The sequence below is a fragment of the Cheilinus undulatus genome, linkage group 5 (assembly GCF_018320785.1).
Source record: "Cheilinus undulatus linkage group 5, ASM1832078v1, whole genome shotgun sequence".
Taxonomy (NCBI): domain Eukaryota; kingdom Metazoa; phylum Chordata; class Actinopteri; order Labriformes; family Labridae; genus Cheilinus; species Cheilinus undulatus.
Genome location: NC_054869.1, coordinates 37,212,006 through 37,226,895, shown reverse-complemented (window position 1 = coordinate 37,226,895; position 14,890 = coordinate 37,212,006). Strand labels below are relative to the sequence as shown.

General features: G+C 39.4%; 1 protein-coding gene across 9 annotated transcripts in view; it reads right to left on the bottom strand.

Annotated features, from left to right (window-relative positions):
* rnf180a (ring finger protein 180a) overlaps nucleotides 1-14,375 on the bottom strand; it is a 60,571-nt gene extending 46,196 nt beyond the window's left edge. For 3 of the 9 annotated variants that reach the window (XR_005991875.1, XR_005991874.1, XM_041786663.1), the window contains exons 1-4: nucleotides 14,279-14,375; nucleotides 12,676-12,756; nucleotides 757-858; nucleotides 188-292 (exon numbers count right to left, since the gene is read on the bottom strand). The gene's annotated coding sequence lies outside the window, so the exon portion shown is untranslated. Of the gene's footprint in view, nucleotides 1-187; nucleotides 293-756; nucleotides 859-12,675; nucleotides 12,757-13,071; nucleotides 13,198-14,064; nucleotides 14,145-14,278 lie in introns of all 9 variants that reach the window. The other 6 variants (XM_041786662.1, XM_041786665.1, XM_041786661.1 and 3 more) reach the window with 5 other exon arrangements.
* Between the last annotated feature and the right edge of the window lie 515 nt (nucleotides 14,376-14,890).

The following is a 14,890-nucleotide window of genomic DNA, read 5'->3' as shown; positions in this document are numbered from 1 at the left end:
GAGGGAAACAGTACAGGAGGGTGCATGCACAGGGCTCAGAGGGAAGTCATGCATGTCAACAAACAGTAGCAAATGCTTCATATAATGTCATATAGGAGGCATAATGGCACATCCATATATGGAACAATAATAGACACATTATTGCTGGTCTGTGCTGCTCATAAAGATGTTATGATGTGATTAATACTGGCATGCGATCCTCAGGCGTTTCCAGTTAGGGGGTGTTATTCCGCCTCTGTGTTCTGGGTCTGCCCCGGGGTGTCTCCTAAGAAGAAGAGAATCCCAGACAACCCTGTGCAGGGAGAAATCATGGATGCATACAAATCAATATCTGCTTTTCAGTATTTTATATTCAGACCCTCTGAGTCTCAAACCTTCATGTGCTGCTGTCAATAAAAATGATTTATAAGCAAAATGATTCCCCTTTTTTTGCCCCTGTGGTTTTAGAGGTTACAAATGTATTTAAGCCTGTTTAATTAGAAAGCACTTACAGAGATATGAGACATCGAAAGCTAAATATGACTTACCCTCAGAATCTCTAACCCTCTGTTTCATCTTTGCAGCTCCCCTTTTTCCCCTCCTTTCTTTTTTCATTTACCTCCCGTGCTCTTCAAATTTCACCTATTGGCTCCTGTCTCCACTATTCCCCAAGTAACTCTCCTCTCCTCTCCCCTCTCTCCTCTGTCGTGTCTCATAGACTTTCCACTTAGCATCAAGAGTGAAAAAAAAAACAGGTCAGAGAAGAGCAGCACCCACTTGCTGTCTGGCTGGCAGAAATCCTTGACCTTTCACTCTCGTTGCGTTTTTCTGAGCAGCGGAGCCTGTCAGATGACCCCTCGTGTTGAATGTTGAGAGACCCTTTAAATGTTGTTGAGAGAGACAGAGATGGACACAGATAGAGAGGGAAAGAGAGAGAGAGGGAAGTCATTTTAGGACTGCTTCAGTTCAGTGTAGAAGTTTAAATGTTCAAAATTCCTGACCGCAAAACGCTTTATAGTATGGTGCCAAAATATCACAGGCATGTTAAACAAGAAATCCACTGTCTAATGATGCTGTAGATCATGTTTTATGCTAGGGCTGCATTACCTTTATATGTTTTATTTAAATATATGTATAAATGTACAGTAAATATGAGGAATGTTAATAAAAACATGAGTCCAATGCTGTTATACAATATTACTGAAGTCCTCCTCTGCTCAGACCAGTGCAGTGGGTCTTCTTCTGACAGTGGTCTCAGAACCTCTGTGGGTCTTTACTTAACTTCAGACGGACTCAAAACGTGTTTCTTTGAACACAGATTTGATCTTAGAGAAAGTCACACAGTGCTAGATCAGGTGAATAAGGAGGATTATCACAGTGTGAGCTGGCGTGTTGTCTTGATGAAGAATGAAACCATTTTTCCACAACAGTGGTCTCTTTCTTTGGACTTTTCTCTGTTTTTCTAGAACCTGTTTGTAGTAGCGTTAATTCAGCGCTGACCCTTCAGAACCCACTCCTCCAAAATGATACAACAAACAAAAAAAAAAAACAAACACAAACAAAAAAACCTTTTATACATTATGTGCTTTGCCTTTAACACTGCATAGCACCTGCGTCCAATTAAACTTGAAGCACTTTGTGGCACTTACTGATGTTGTTTCTTCTTGTCTAGATCTTTGCTTGTTATTGCTCTTGAATGTAGGTCGCTTTGGATAAAAGCGTACGCTAAATGACATTGTAACATTGTAACATTGTATGATACCCTTAATGTCTAAGAGAACGGTCTACATGGCCTTGAATTTGGACCTGCTTTGATGTGCTTTCTTCATCCTTGGTGACTATGGTGTTGTCCAATGCAATGACTGCACCTCAGGATCATATTGGAAGATCCAAAATCCACTGAGATGGTGGAAAGCTACAGATATCTGGGTGTGGTCCTTTATAATAAACTGTGTTTCGAACCCCATGTTGATGTTACCTCCAAGAAGGTTCAGCAAAGATTTTCTTTTTGAGAAAACTGAGAACCTTCCATTGAATCTGTTTGAACCTTTTGTATTGTTGCATGGTTTGGAAACCTGAACTTGGCCAATAAGAATCGTCTTGGTAGTCTTGTTAAAACTGCTGGAAAGATCTGAGGAAGTCAGCAGGCCGGGGTAATGTCCATCTGTAACAGACAGGTCCTGAGGGCTAATGCTGTTCTGGATTGTCCTAATCATCCACTTCAGAGCAAGTTTGAGCTTTTGCCTTCAGGCCGTCATTTTAGGGCTCCTATGAGGAAGACTAAAAGACCACAGGTCTCATTTATCTCAAGTGCAATTTATTTACTTAATGACAATTAGCCCTTAGGTTGCCCTTGTTCTTCTTGCACTATTATTGCTCATTTGCACCTTCCACATTGCACTTTTTTCATTACTGGTGGGAATTTTTCATTTTTGGTATGAGCTCTGGACTGATTTTGTGTATGTGTATGGTGTTTCTTATAATGTATTGTTTGATTATATCTGACTTTTAGGCTTTTAACTGGGTCTTATTCTCAGGTCTTGTACACACGTAGCCGGGTATCTGGGAAACCACATATATTTTTATACGTTTAGGCCTGTCATCCACACGAAAGCGCAGTTTTATGTCACTAAAAATGATCTTTTGTGAAAACTCTGGCCAAAGTGGAGATTTTGGAAAACTCCGGTTTCGTGGTTACATGTGTACGCCGGGAAACAGAGTTTTTGGTTCTCAAACGTCACAGCTTGTGCCGTGTTTGAATCTCTGGCAGGAGAGACAGAATGACGGAAGTTCATTCTGATTGGCTGGCATGGGTTTCACATCTGAAAAACACTGCCACCTATGGGTTTGGCATGCTTAAAGCAGCATTTAACAGCGGATTTGCTGATTATGCGTGGACGAGGGTTTTTTTGTAAATGATCAGGTGTGGACGAAAGTATTTTTAAAAACGAATAAAGGAGGATATTCGTTTTAGAAAACACTCATCTGCACGTGTACAAGGCCTCACTGCTCATGTTGTCCTTGTGTACCTTGTCTTTTGTGTGCTCCTGCTGTAATTTCCCTTTGTGGGACAATAAAGAGATCCTGATTCTGATTCTGATTCAGTCTATGCAATCACTCCTTTTAAAAAGTTTCTTTCAGTTTGTTCCAAAATGTTTCCAAAGATGTGCTTGCATCTTTCTTTTTGATCAGGAAGTTTTGGGGCAACTTTGGCACACACATTTGTCATGTTCAAATTCATGCAAATTTTGCTGAACTCTCTCTTTATCAAAGGAGACCCTCTCTGCAATTAGTTAGATTCCTTTATCTTTTAAAATGATTTTTTTTTCAATTTATTTATTATTTTCAGAAGTTTTGGATGTGCATGAGCACCCAGAAAGTTCACGGTCTTGAACATCCTCTCTACCTTCACAAAATCTTTTGCGCCATTCAAACACACATGCACAAGACATGCAGTGTTCCCCATACACCTCAGATAATTTACCAAAAGATTTTGCTGCTGTTTTGATCAATTTCACCCAAAAATTTAAGCCAATGTGTTGCTCAGCCTTTAAGCTGATCATTTTCTAACAACTCAGCAAAAAAACATGCACTTCAGTGAACTAAATACATCACTTATTTAAAACTTACAGCAGCTGTGCATGAATACCCAACCTTTTGTCATGGTTTTGGTTTCTGTTGTGGGTTCTGATTCCTTAGTTTCCTGAGCTTTGTTTTTTTTTCTCAACCTCATGTGTTCCCTGGTCCTTGTGTTTCCCAGTTTAGTTTCTAGTTCCTTTATCTCGTTCATTTCCTCGGTGTCCTTGTTTTCTTCATCCACAGTGTTTTTCCTGTTTTATTTTGTAGTTTTTCTCTCCTTGTGTATGATTCTGGTTCTCTTCCTGTCCCTGTGTTTTTCCCTCCACCTTGATTGCCCTCACCTGTGTCTCGTTTGCCCTCACCTGTCTCCCTGTGTCTAATCACTGCCTGTCTATTTAGTTTCTGTGTTTCCCTGTGTCTTTCTCATTTCATTTGTGAATCCCCTGCATGTTCAAACCTGTTTTTAGTGTTTTTTTGGTGCGCTTTCAGGTTTTGTACATTTCGGCCATTTGTGCATTTTGATTTTTCTAAGGACTTTTTTGTTGTATTTGTTTTTTTGCTATTTTTAGTTTGTTAAAAATTTGTTTTAGCATCAGTGCCTTGCGTTTGGGTCCTCCTCTTAGGTTTTTTTTGCAACAACCTGACACCTTTAGTACATGACACTAAGTGTGACTGTGAACCACAAGGTTTTATCTTCATTAGCGCAGTCTGATTATTTAATTGCCATACCTTGCACACCTTAAACATAGTCAAAGCATTTGGACTTAATGAAAAACCTTCACGTTTTTTTGTAATAAATTATTTTGCATGGTTTGTTGCAGCAGATTTATCTTTAGAAATAATCTATGTATATTGTTTATACTGTGAATGTTGGATTAGAGGGCTTGATATTAGTGCTGTCACAGTATTGGCTCATTGCATGCTGACTTCTCATTTCAAGCAACCAATCAGTGTTGACACTGCAATGAGGAGGGTATTTAAACTTTCCAAATCACACCACAACTGTCTGACACTGCTGAAGATGCAAACACAAGTCCACCACACCTGATTCAACTGCAAAAAGTGACTTGTGTGCTCCAGTCTCTTCCTTGGGTTAGCTTGTGAGGAAGAATCGCAAACATCTTGTGTTGTCCTGGTGCACAATGTTTGCACAGGCAGCATTTTTCACGTAAAGTTAATAATACAATCAGTTTGGCTCTAACAAAAGGAGCTAATGATGTGAAAATGCACCATTATTAAACTGTAAGATACTCTGAAAATTAGTGAAAGCAGGAGATGCACAAAAGCGAGGCTCAAGGACAGACTGGGTTAATTATGCATAAAAGAATAGATCCTGTACAGTGTACTGTATATCAATGACATATGGCTGCCTTAGCATCTATTAATTATGGAGACTCAGGAGGAATACATACAGCCAAGTCTGCAGAGTCAGTGCAATTTCTGTATACCATTAAAGTGGGCTTAACGCTTAAAATGCCCCAGAACATTTCTGAACCTCTTTTCCTGAGCAGATTCACCAGAGACGTTGAGCTGAGGCAGCATTATGCTCATGCATGTTATTACCTACATCTCATGAACTTGCTCAAGGACCATTTCTGATATGTTTCCAGTATGAGAAATTACAGCCTGTTACAATCTGGTTTCTCACATGCAAACACACAGCAGCGAGCTTCAATAACCCTCAGTTACATGAAAAAGAAAAAGAAAGGAACACTGAGAACGTGTTGGAAGTATTTTTGATCCAAAAGGCCTCAGGGAAAAAAAAACAGAAGTGGATAAAAAAAATAGAAGAAAGAGAAGAAGAGAGACAACTAAAGCTGTCAATTACCATGAGGAGGGGGTGAAAGAAGCGTGAAGAAAAGGGTCACGACCACATTTAATGAGAAATGGCAAAAGTGTCACAGCTGGTTAACGTTTGAAGAGGAAAAACAACAAAATGCTGTTGGCTAGACGACAACATTTCAACAGAGGAAAAGTCTAAAATGTTATTTTGCTGCTTTGATTGAGGCAAAGTGTCCACACTGAGAGGGTTCATGGCAGATTTAAGACTCAAACTTTCTAGGTATTTTCCCTTTCCTAGAGAAATGACTGCACTTAACACAAATGATACATGTATACAAATGCAGCCATTTAGTCTTTTGACAATATGACCAACTGGTTCAAGAGATACCACTCAAGACTGAGTACTTTTTGGTATGAAAACAAAATTACAAAATGAGGAAATGTCTCTTTACATCATGGCAAGTTAAATATAATGATTCCTATGGTAATTTCATTGCGTCTATATTTAAGATCTATGATTTCACGTGTTTTTACTTTGTCTGTGATCTCTAAAAGGTGTGACTCAGAGTAGATGTCCAGTAAATGTCTCACTTTGGCACCAGTCCTACAGACTAAGACAAAGCTTATCTCCACCATTTCCTCCTCCCCTTCTTCACTCAGTGTCCTGAGTGCAGCTGTGTTAAAAGTGATCTCCATTCAGATATACAGCCCAAATCGATTCAATTTGTATTTCCTTGAATTATATTAGTCTAAACCAAGTCTTTTCTTGGTTTTAGAAACTTTGTGGCACTCCTTTAACTGTACTTGTGTTCATTGTGCCTCTACAACAGCACCTGTTAGTGAGAAGGACTATTTTTCTTTTCCCATGTGGTGGCAGGGCTGCTCATTATGAGGAGGAGGAGGGGTTGTCTGCCTTTAATGACACAAACATGGATTGCTGAAACATCAACAAGCTGGGGGAAGTGCTGTCCGGCCAGCAAGGCTGTCCATAAAGGAGGATAAAGGAGAAAGCTTTCTGGGGGCCAATGGAGGTCAGCAAAATCTGGATCCCAGTTAAGCTGTGATAACTAGGTATTATTTTTAACCTGAATGATAACCACTCTTATCAAAGCAACAAAAAATTAATTTCATTTATCTATGCCTTTGTACATTATAGACATTTTTAAAAGGTAACCCTCTTTTGTTAAAAACAGAATTACTCTACTCTTATTAGTGACATGAACAATAAAGACGGGCTCATTGAACTAAGTGATTTGGAACTTCAGGGCCATAACAGCTGTCAGGATGCAAAGTAGAAGAAAGTAAGATAACTGTTGTGGGGAAAAACAGAGATAAAAAGGGGGGGGGGGGGGCAAAAGCAGGAAAAAAAAGTTACAAAAAGATGTTTCAGAAATGATTAAAAAAATTGACCAAAAAAATGGCAGAAAGGGGCAAAAAATAGAAATATGAACAAAAAAGTTGATTAAAAAAAGGGTAAAATTTGAGGAAAAAGGGGCAAAAATGGGACAGAAGTGCCTGATTCAAAAAGGGTGAAAAGTGGCAAACATTAGCAAAAGGCAACATAAAAGTGGCATGAAGTTTTACATAAGGGGAAAGGTAGTAGAAAATGAAAAAAAACCAAAAAGTGACAATAATGAGTGAAAAGGGGCAAAAATGGCAAAAGGTAGCTAAAATAGGCAACATGAGACAGGTTAAAAAGTAGCAAGATTAAATAATTCCAACATCAGAGCACAATAATAGCTTGACGCATCTTTCAGCTCCAAAATGAGGTAACTGTTAGCCTGAAAGCTAACACCATTGCTAATGAAGCAACACACATGCACTGATATCATCAATAAATCACAGCCCTTTCTCTGTTTTTTCAGGAACTCTGACCATTCTCTGGCCTGCCAGTCATTGCGAACACTGTTGAGACTGCTGAGAACCACAAACCCAAAGGGAGTTTACCTTCACTATATTATATCAGCTATGTTTGATTTATACTTTCAATTATTAATGTTTAAAAAGTCACACATCATACCATGAACAATGTATTTGAAATCAATATTTTGCATGCTATTAGTTTTGTGATAGTTCTATCTTTGTGAAACATGTGACACCTACAGTGGACACATGATGTTAGAAAAGAAAGTAGGATGACACGGCATAAAGATACAGCTAATTTCAAAGAGCAGTAATTTAAGCTGATTATAGTTTCACATACAAAACTAGACTTCATTTTTCCACTTAAGCTTTCTTCATGAGTCACTTTCCAACTAAAGCCATGATCTTTTCCTAGAATCTTACAAAGTAGGTTTTACAGCTCCACTTCCCCAGTCCTTGCTCAGTCCACAACTGTTCATTGTTTCACCATGATGATAGGAGTGTGGTAATGCTCTGCCTGTCAGGGTGCATTTGGTCCATCTTTGAGCAATCCAGCTCTACTACCTGCACCTGAAAAATCAGCCATGCTACATCCTGCAGATTAGACTGCCAGATTTAAGCAGTGATTTGATGAAATGCAGAAAAATAATCAAATAATGCACATGACATGCAGTTAAACTCTGGCTGAAAGGCAGTAGGCCAAGCAGGGTCATTAATGGGGCCGTGGCTAAAGTGTTTATCCTTTGACACTAAGCTGGCAAGGCTGCATTCAAACCATACAGTAAAAGCATTTGATCCTCATGCTTATATAATGTGACAGAATGACTATGTAACGTGGTATTGAATATTATATATGCAGCATCTTTATTTGTATGTGAGTCAAACTGGTTAATATTTCACTAAAGCTGAGTCTGAGAACCTTCACAGGATGAGTGGAAGCGCTGATTTGATGAATGAAAATGTTCCACACAAACCTGCTCGGACACTTCCAGTCATTAATCTGAACAGTGACACCTTTATATTTGTAGGGCATTTGCTCCCTCAGCAAAAAGATGAATTTTTCATTCCTGGCACACAGTGTAATCTCGAGCTGCATGCAAAGGTCTCCTTGCTTTATGACACAAGAAGGGAACCAGCAGGAAAGGAGAAACTATACACTGGGTAAAACATGCTGTTTGACATGACATGAATTATGCAGGCAATGATTTCTGACCTGTAATCTTTCATGAATATGATTACACACATCACTTTTTTGATTGCTTTTCAGTGTAACGCTTTTATCACGTATTGTCCTGTGTCCAAACATGCAAAATCAGACTTTTGTGGTGTCATCATGCACCCGAATTAATATCATGTTTGAGACAAAGGGTGGAATTTGTCAGTTTGATGTGTGTTAATAAAAAATGATCGAGGCAGCAGACTGTGAAATAACAAATGATCATATCAGATTCTTTCTCCTCCGGTTAATCCAGAAGACTTTCTCTCCTCTAAAACAACACTGCATATCAATGACGTTAAGCCTGGAGACCTCAGAGAAATCTGCTACTCTAATCTACCGGGACTTGACCGGGATTATCTGAGATACACGAACAATACAGTGCACTGATTGCAAAACTCAGCCTTACAAAATAGAGAAGGACCTCTGCAAATTGGAAACCACAGAGGTTTGGCTCTTTAAACGCCAGCAGGCTTTTAACTTTACACAAGCCCACATACAGTATGAACTTTTGGAGGAAAGACCCACACATACACACACATGACACTGGAGACTTTATTCTAGTGTCCCATATTCCTTCTCCTTTTTATCACTGTACTGACTTTTTTACCCTCAAGCACCAAACCCTCCTATCGTTATCTTTCACTTTCTGTCCTGCTCCTTCATTATTCTGTTTAAGGCCATTGCCAGATACTTTATTACACCTAATATCAAAGGGATTTTTTTCCCCTTTTGCCATCTTATTTTTCTTCATCTCTCTCTTTCTTCCACCCCTTCTTTAAAAATTGACAAAGTTTTTTATACTTTGTGTGGCCCAAAATTACAGACTTGCCTCAAAGATTTTCAAAACATGTACAGTATGTGCCATTCTTGAGATACTCAAGTCAGTTTACAGAAAACAATGCAGGATATTTCTTTGTCTCCTACTCCTTTAACAGCTATAAATCAGAGCTAGACATAAGAAATGTTTACCTAATGTTCTGGAAGAAGAGGTACAATTTCTCCGTTAATATTGGACCCATAACTCATACTTGTAACCAGTTTTATTACTGTAATACAACTTGCTGTACCAAAGTATTGGTAGAAGGAGCGATAATTTACTTGTTTGACTACAAACGATCCGTGTGAAAATATATGATCCTGCTGATTCATTTAGAACAATATGATCAATAATGCCAAATTTCCATCAACTAGATTTCCCTGCCAATTTGACTCACCACTTCTCAACTCTTCAGAGTGGCATTTATGAATGAGTGTGACGAAAAGAGGTTAACTGTCCTAAGAAGATGTTGTCAGCAGTATGGAAGAATAGGAAAACGACAGGATCATGTCAGTCACAGCAAAAAAAAGTTAGAGGATAAAGCATGCTAAGAGACAGTGCATGACATTATAACCATCCCTTTGGCTAGAGTGCACGATTGACAGACTCTGGACCAGCTGACTGCCTGCTCCATGTGCCAACTCAGGCTGAGTTAAAAATAAGGCCCTGGAAAATAAGAACAGTAATATAGAACATATCAATCTATATCATTCTCCTCTGTGTTCATCAGTTCTTGGGAGCTTATTTTCTATGACCACTATATTTGAAAGGCAGACACTGATGGTACACTATATGGACAAAAGTATTCAGCTGCCTGACCATTACAACAACAGGGACTGCAATGACATTCTATTCAAATGTACTTTAATAAGGAGTTTCCCCCTCCTCTTGGAAGGATTTCCACAAGCTTTGGGGCGCTTTTGTGGAATTTTGTGCCCATTCATTCTGTAGAGCATTTATGAGGTCAGGCACTGACGCTGGCTTGCAATCTCTGTTCCAGTTCAACCAAAAGGTTCTTGATGGGGTTGAGGTCAGGGCTCTGTGTGGGGTAGTCAAGTTTCTCCACACCAAATTCATCAAACCATGTTTTTGCAGTCCTTGCTTTGTCAGTCACCAGTCATGATGGAATAGAAAAGGACCTTCCCCAAACTGTTGCCACAAAGTTTGAAGCATAGCATTGTCCAAAATGTCTCACTGATGATGATTAAGACTGCCCTTTACTGAAGTTAAAGGGTCTAGCCCAAGCCCTGAAATATCTTTATCCCTCCTCCTCCAAACTTCACAGGCAAAATGCAGTCAGGTAAGTAACGTTCTCCTGGTATCTGCCAAACCCAGACTCACCAAACTGACAGAGCAACAGAGAAACATGATTTGTCATCCACAGAGCACATTTCAACTGCTCCGCAGCCCAGTGTCAGTGTACTTTGCACCACTCCATCCAGTGCTTGGCACTGGACTTGTTTTGTGAGCCTTGCATTCAGCTGATCAGCCATGGAAACCCTTTACATGAAGCTTTGATCACACAGTTTTTGTGCTGACATTAGTTCGGAGGTTTGGGACTCTTCTGGAATAAACACAGCATTTGCAACATGCGTCTTAGCAGTCATTGAACCTGCTCTGTGATTTTACGTGGCCTTCTGCTTTGTGGCTGAGTTGCTGATGTTCCTAAATGTTTCCACTTTCTAATAGAATAATTTACAGCAGGCTGTGGAATATCAGGCAGGGATTAAATTTAACAAACCATCACTGTACCGCGCTTGAAGTCACTGAGCTCTTCAGAACGACATATTTTGTATCACAAATGTTTGCAAATGGATACTGCATGGCTAAATGCTTGATTTTATACACCTGAAATACCTAAATGTAATAATTAACAGGTCTGGCCAAATACTTTTGTCCATATAGTGTAGCTTCACTGCTGCCACTCAGATTGAACATGTATTGTAGCATTGGTTTTCACTCATATGCTAGTAAAGTAAAAATGTTTCTGAAGCCAGAGTTCCTGGCTGAGTGAAGATCAATATTTAAAGAGAAGAAAATCACTAAGAAGAGTAGAGGGAGAGTGACAGAGAGTACTAAAGCAGAAGGAAAGAAAGTAACAGCCACACTGGTGAGCCCAGTGGTGTCAGCTGTAACATACTGTAGTGATATGTACTCCTTTGCCAAACCTGCGGATCAGTGCCGCATAAGTGGACAAGTAAGCTGAGTGTAAAGAAAAGGCCGATTGTTTCCCATTAATGACCTTGACTGTGGCAGCCTGCCATAGTCTAATCTGTCCCACCAGTCTAATTTGCTCCACTAACATCACATTTTTATGAGGTGCTGAATTTGTTTTTACACTTTTCCCAAGATAAAGATGTTCTGTGTAGTGTTGTTGTTGCCTCAGCCAAAGTGTCTGTCACCCTGGTTAATCTATCAGTTTCCCCTGAACACCACCTCTTTGTCCTCCTCCACTTTGCATCACACACTTATGCACACACTGAGCTGCATCCAAACAATAACTACGAGTTAATGTTAAATTCAGTCTTTGACAAGAAATTTGAATAAATATAGTTATGAGTATAAGAAATCTGTTTTTATCAACAATATAAAAGATACAGAAGATGGAATCTTGACCTTTTTAAATTTTTGTTTCAAGGTCTACTCAGATTATACCACATCTGTTAAAAAAAAAAGATTTTTGTTCTAGAATAGAAAGTATTAATAACATTGTATTGAGGAGTATAGGAGAGCATGCCCCCAGCCCCCCCCCCCCCCCCCCCCCCGTGATTTCAGGGTCCCTCCCTACATAGTCTGGTCATTTCCGTGGACAGTTATTCCATCCCCTGATTTTTACTTTGCAATAACATGTTCTTTTGTCTTGATGGTGCAATGGCAGCCAGGAATACTGCTTTTTCACTGGATCTTCCAGACAGTTGTCAACAAGGCAAGGTGTCTTTACACTACAATCCCTTGAGACACATTCACTGCACTCCATTTCACTATTTGTGAGACTACCAGCACCAGCTGGCTGGACCTCTGTTGAATTAGGTCAGGTCAGTCACTTTAAAGGGGGTGAATATTTATTCAGTGACTTATTTTACCTAACATGTTTTTGTTCAGTTGAAATTACTTTGTAGAAATCTGTTTTCACTTTGACATTAAAGGTTTTTAGAGTTTTTTATTTTATTTATTTATTTTTGTTACTGTTCTGCTGCCATTCCCATCACTATTTGTGACTGGGTTTTGACACTCGGGCACTGATTATTCTGTTGGACAGGGCCTTAGAGAGTTTAATCCACTCAGCTATGAGGTTCTTAAATTAACTGCAGCTACTGCCACTGCCTGTACAAGGACTCTTAAAGGACATTTGATGAGTATATGTGGTTTGGTTATTAAAACTGAAGAAAAAGCATCTGTTTCTTTCCTTTTTCTGACATCCCAAATTAGAACTGACCTCTGACAGCCTTGGTGACAAAAGGTGGTGGTTCAGGTTGATCTGATTTCTTCCTCCATGTCTGCTGACCTGCCAGTCCACCTGAAACACATGCACATAAAGCCAGGAAAAAGACAGATCATAAATACGTGTAAGAGCCAAAACTGAACATTCATACAGTAAATGAGATAGAGTCAAGAGGAGATTGAAATGTCTTGAACAAGGTACCAGCAGCTGGTATGATCACTGCCAACTTCCTTTTTATGGAGTTGTTAGAATTTCTCTCATACTTCTTCGCTTTCTCCCTTCTCTTGACACTTTTTCTTGCCTGTCCTCACTTGTCCATCCTCCTTCTAACTTTGTCTCCTCTCTCCACTGCACACTATTTTACCCAAATCCTCTCTCCCTTCCCCTTACCAACTCCTCGGAGAGACACAATCTCTCCTCTCCGCTCCTCTGTCATTAAGATGCAGTGCAGGGAAGTGATTGCTGCTCCAGACCCCAGAGATGTCTTTGAGGATCCACTGAAATAAGGGGCTGCTGCTGGTAATGGTTCAGCATACAAAAACAAGAAACATGATGTGGGGAGATCAGTCACAGATGGTTGTAGAAAGGGAGCAATTTCACACAGTATGGCTTCCAACTTGTTTACAGAAAATATGTGATCCATCCCCACCTTAGGAATGTCTTTTCTATGGCGTGGGTATTTCTTCACAATTCTGGCAACATCTAACTTTAAATTTAAAACTGCTCTTTAACATTTTCTATCCATCTGATCAGAAGCTTATACACTTCCAGGAACACATTTCAAATCCTTTCATTCAGATTGCAGTCCGGTCCAGAAACCCAGTGTGTAGCTCTGCTTTACAGTGCTTTAACGTCAACATACACCAATATTTGTATTTACATTGAATCAAGGAAGCTCTTGATAGAAGAGGGAGCCAACAGAAAATCAGTCAGATGGATCAAACATTGGCTTTAAATCAAATGGGTCATCCCACATTGGAAAAAGGAAGCCAATGTAGTGCAAGACACCTCCAGTTCCTCAAATGTCCCCTTGAGGCTGGCTGCAAAAGAGACATGACGAATAGACACAACATGCTCCATTTTTCTAATTTTACATGGACGCAACCCACATACTCAGCTCAAAGACGTAATAGACAAGTTTTGTATTTACCCCTGAACTTTTAGGGGTTATTTAGCCCAGTCGCAGTGGCATGTTGAAGTTTCTCCTGTCATCTGTTTTAACTTTTATTAAGCATAACAGTTGTTCATAAATGTGCATAGTCAGGGTCATGGCTTCACTTTTTTGTTTAAGGCACACCTAACATCAAGCAAAAATCTCAACACTCACTACACACTGTGATAAACAGCCTCTTGTATGGTTGTACAAATTCATACCACACATACCAAGACTTTCCTCAATGAACACCAGTGGGCCTCATGTACCATATGGGTGTCAGGTTTGGTGAAAAACTCAAAACGAGAACCTAAGTGCAGATACGTAACTTAAAAAGTTATTTAATTCAAACAAAAGAAGGCAAATCCAACAATATACTGAAGTCAGACACAAGAAAAAAACTAAAGAACCATGAGGGGAAAAATCTAATTTAAAAAAACTTACTGAAAATAAAGTCCAAAGGTAAAATGCACCGGAGGCACAGGGATAAAAGGAGGAGTATTACAGAGGAGAAATACATAGGAAGACGTGACTATCTGACAAAGGACAGGGAGAAACGCAGAACCTAAATACACAGGGAGTGATTGCACAAGGAGAGACAGGTGTGGTTAACGAGACTCAGGTGAAACTAGTGAGGGTAATCACAGTGGAGGGAAACTGAGGCAGGAAGGAAAACTGGAATCAAACACAAGGGAAGGCGACTACAAAATAAAAAAGGAAACTTCACAATACAGAAAAACACTGGACCAGGAAGAGATACAAACATAAGAGACACTAGGAGGGGAGAAAACCTTCAAACTCACAAAACACCAATGAAAACTAGAAACATGACATACACAGAAAAAACACAGGAAAGCACTGAAAACTCAGGAGCATAATAAATTAAAACCTGGATCATGACACAATTGTTACAATGATTTTCTAGATCCTTGATAGTATGAAAAATCAACCTAAACATGTGCTCCAGTATCTCTAGTGGTATAGTTGTAAAAGTAATGTCCATCCATCCATTTATTTTCTATACCTCTTATCTCGTTGGGTGCTGTTATTGACAAG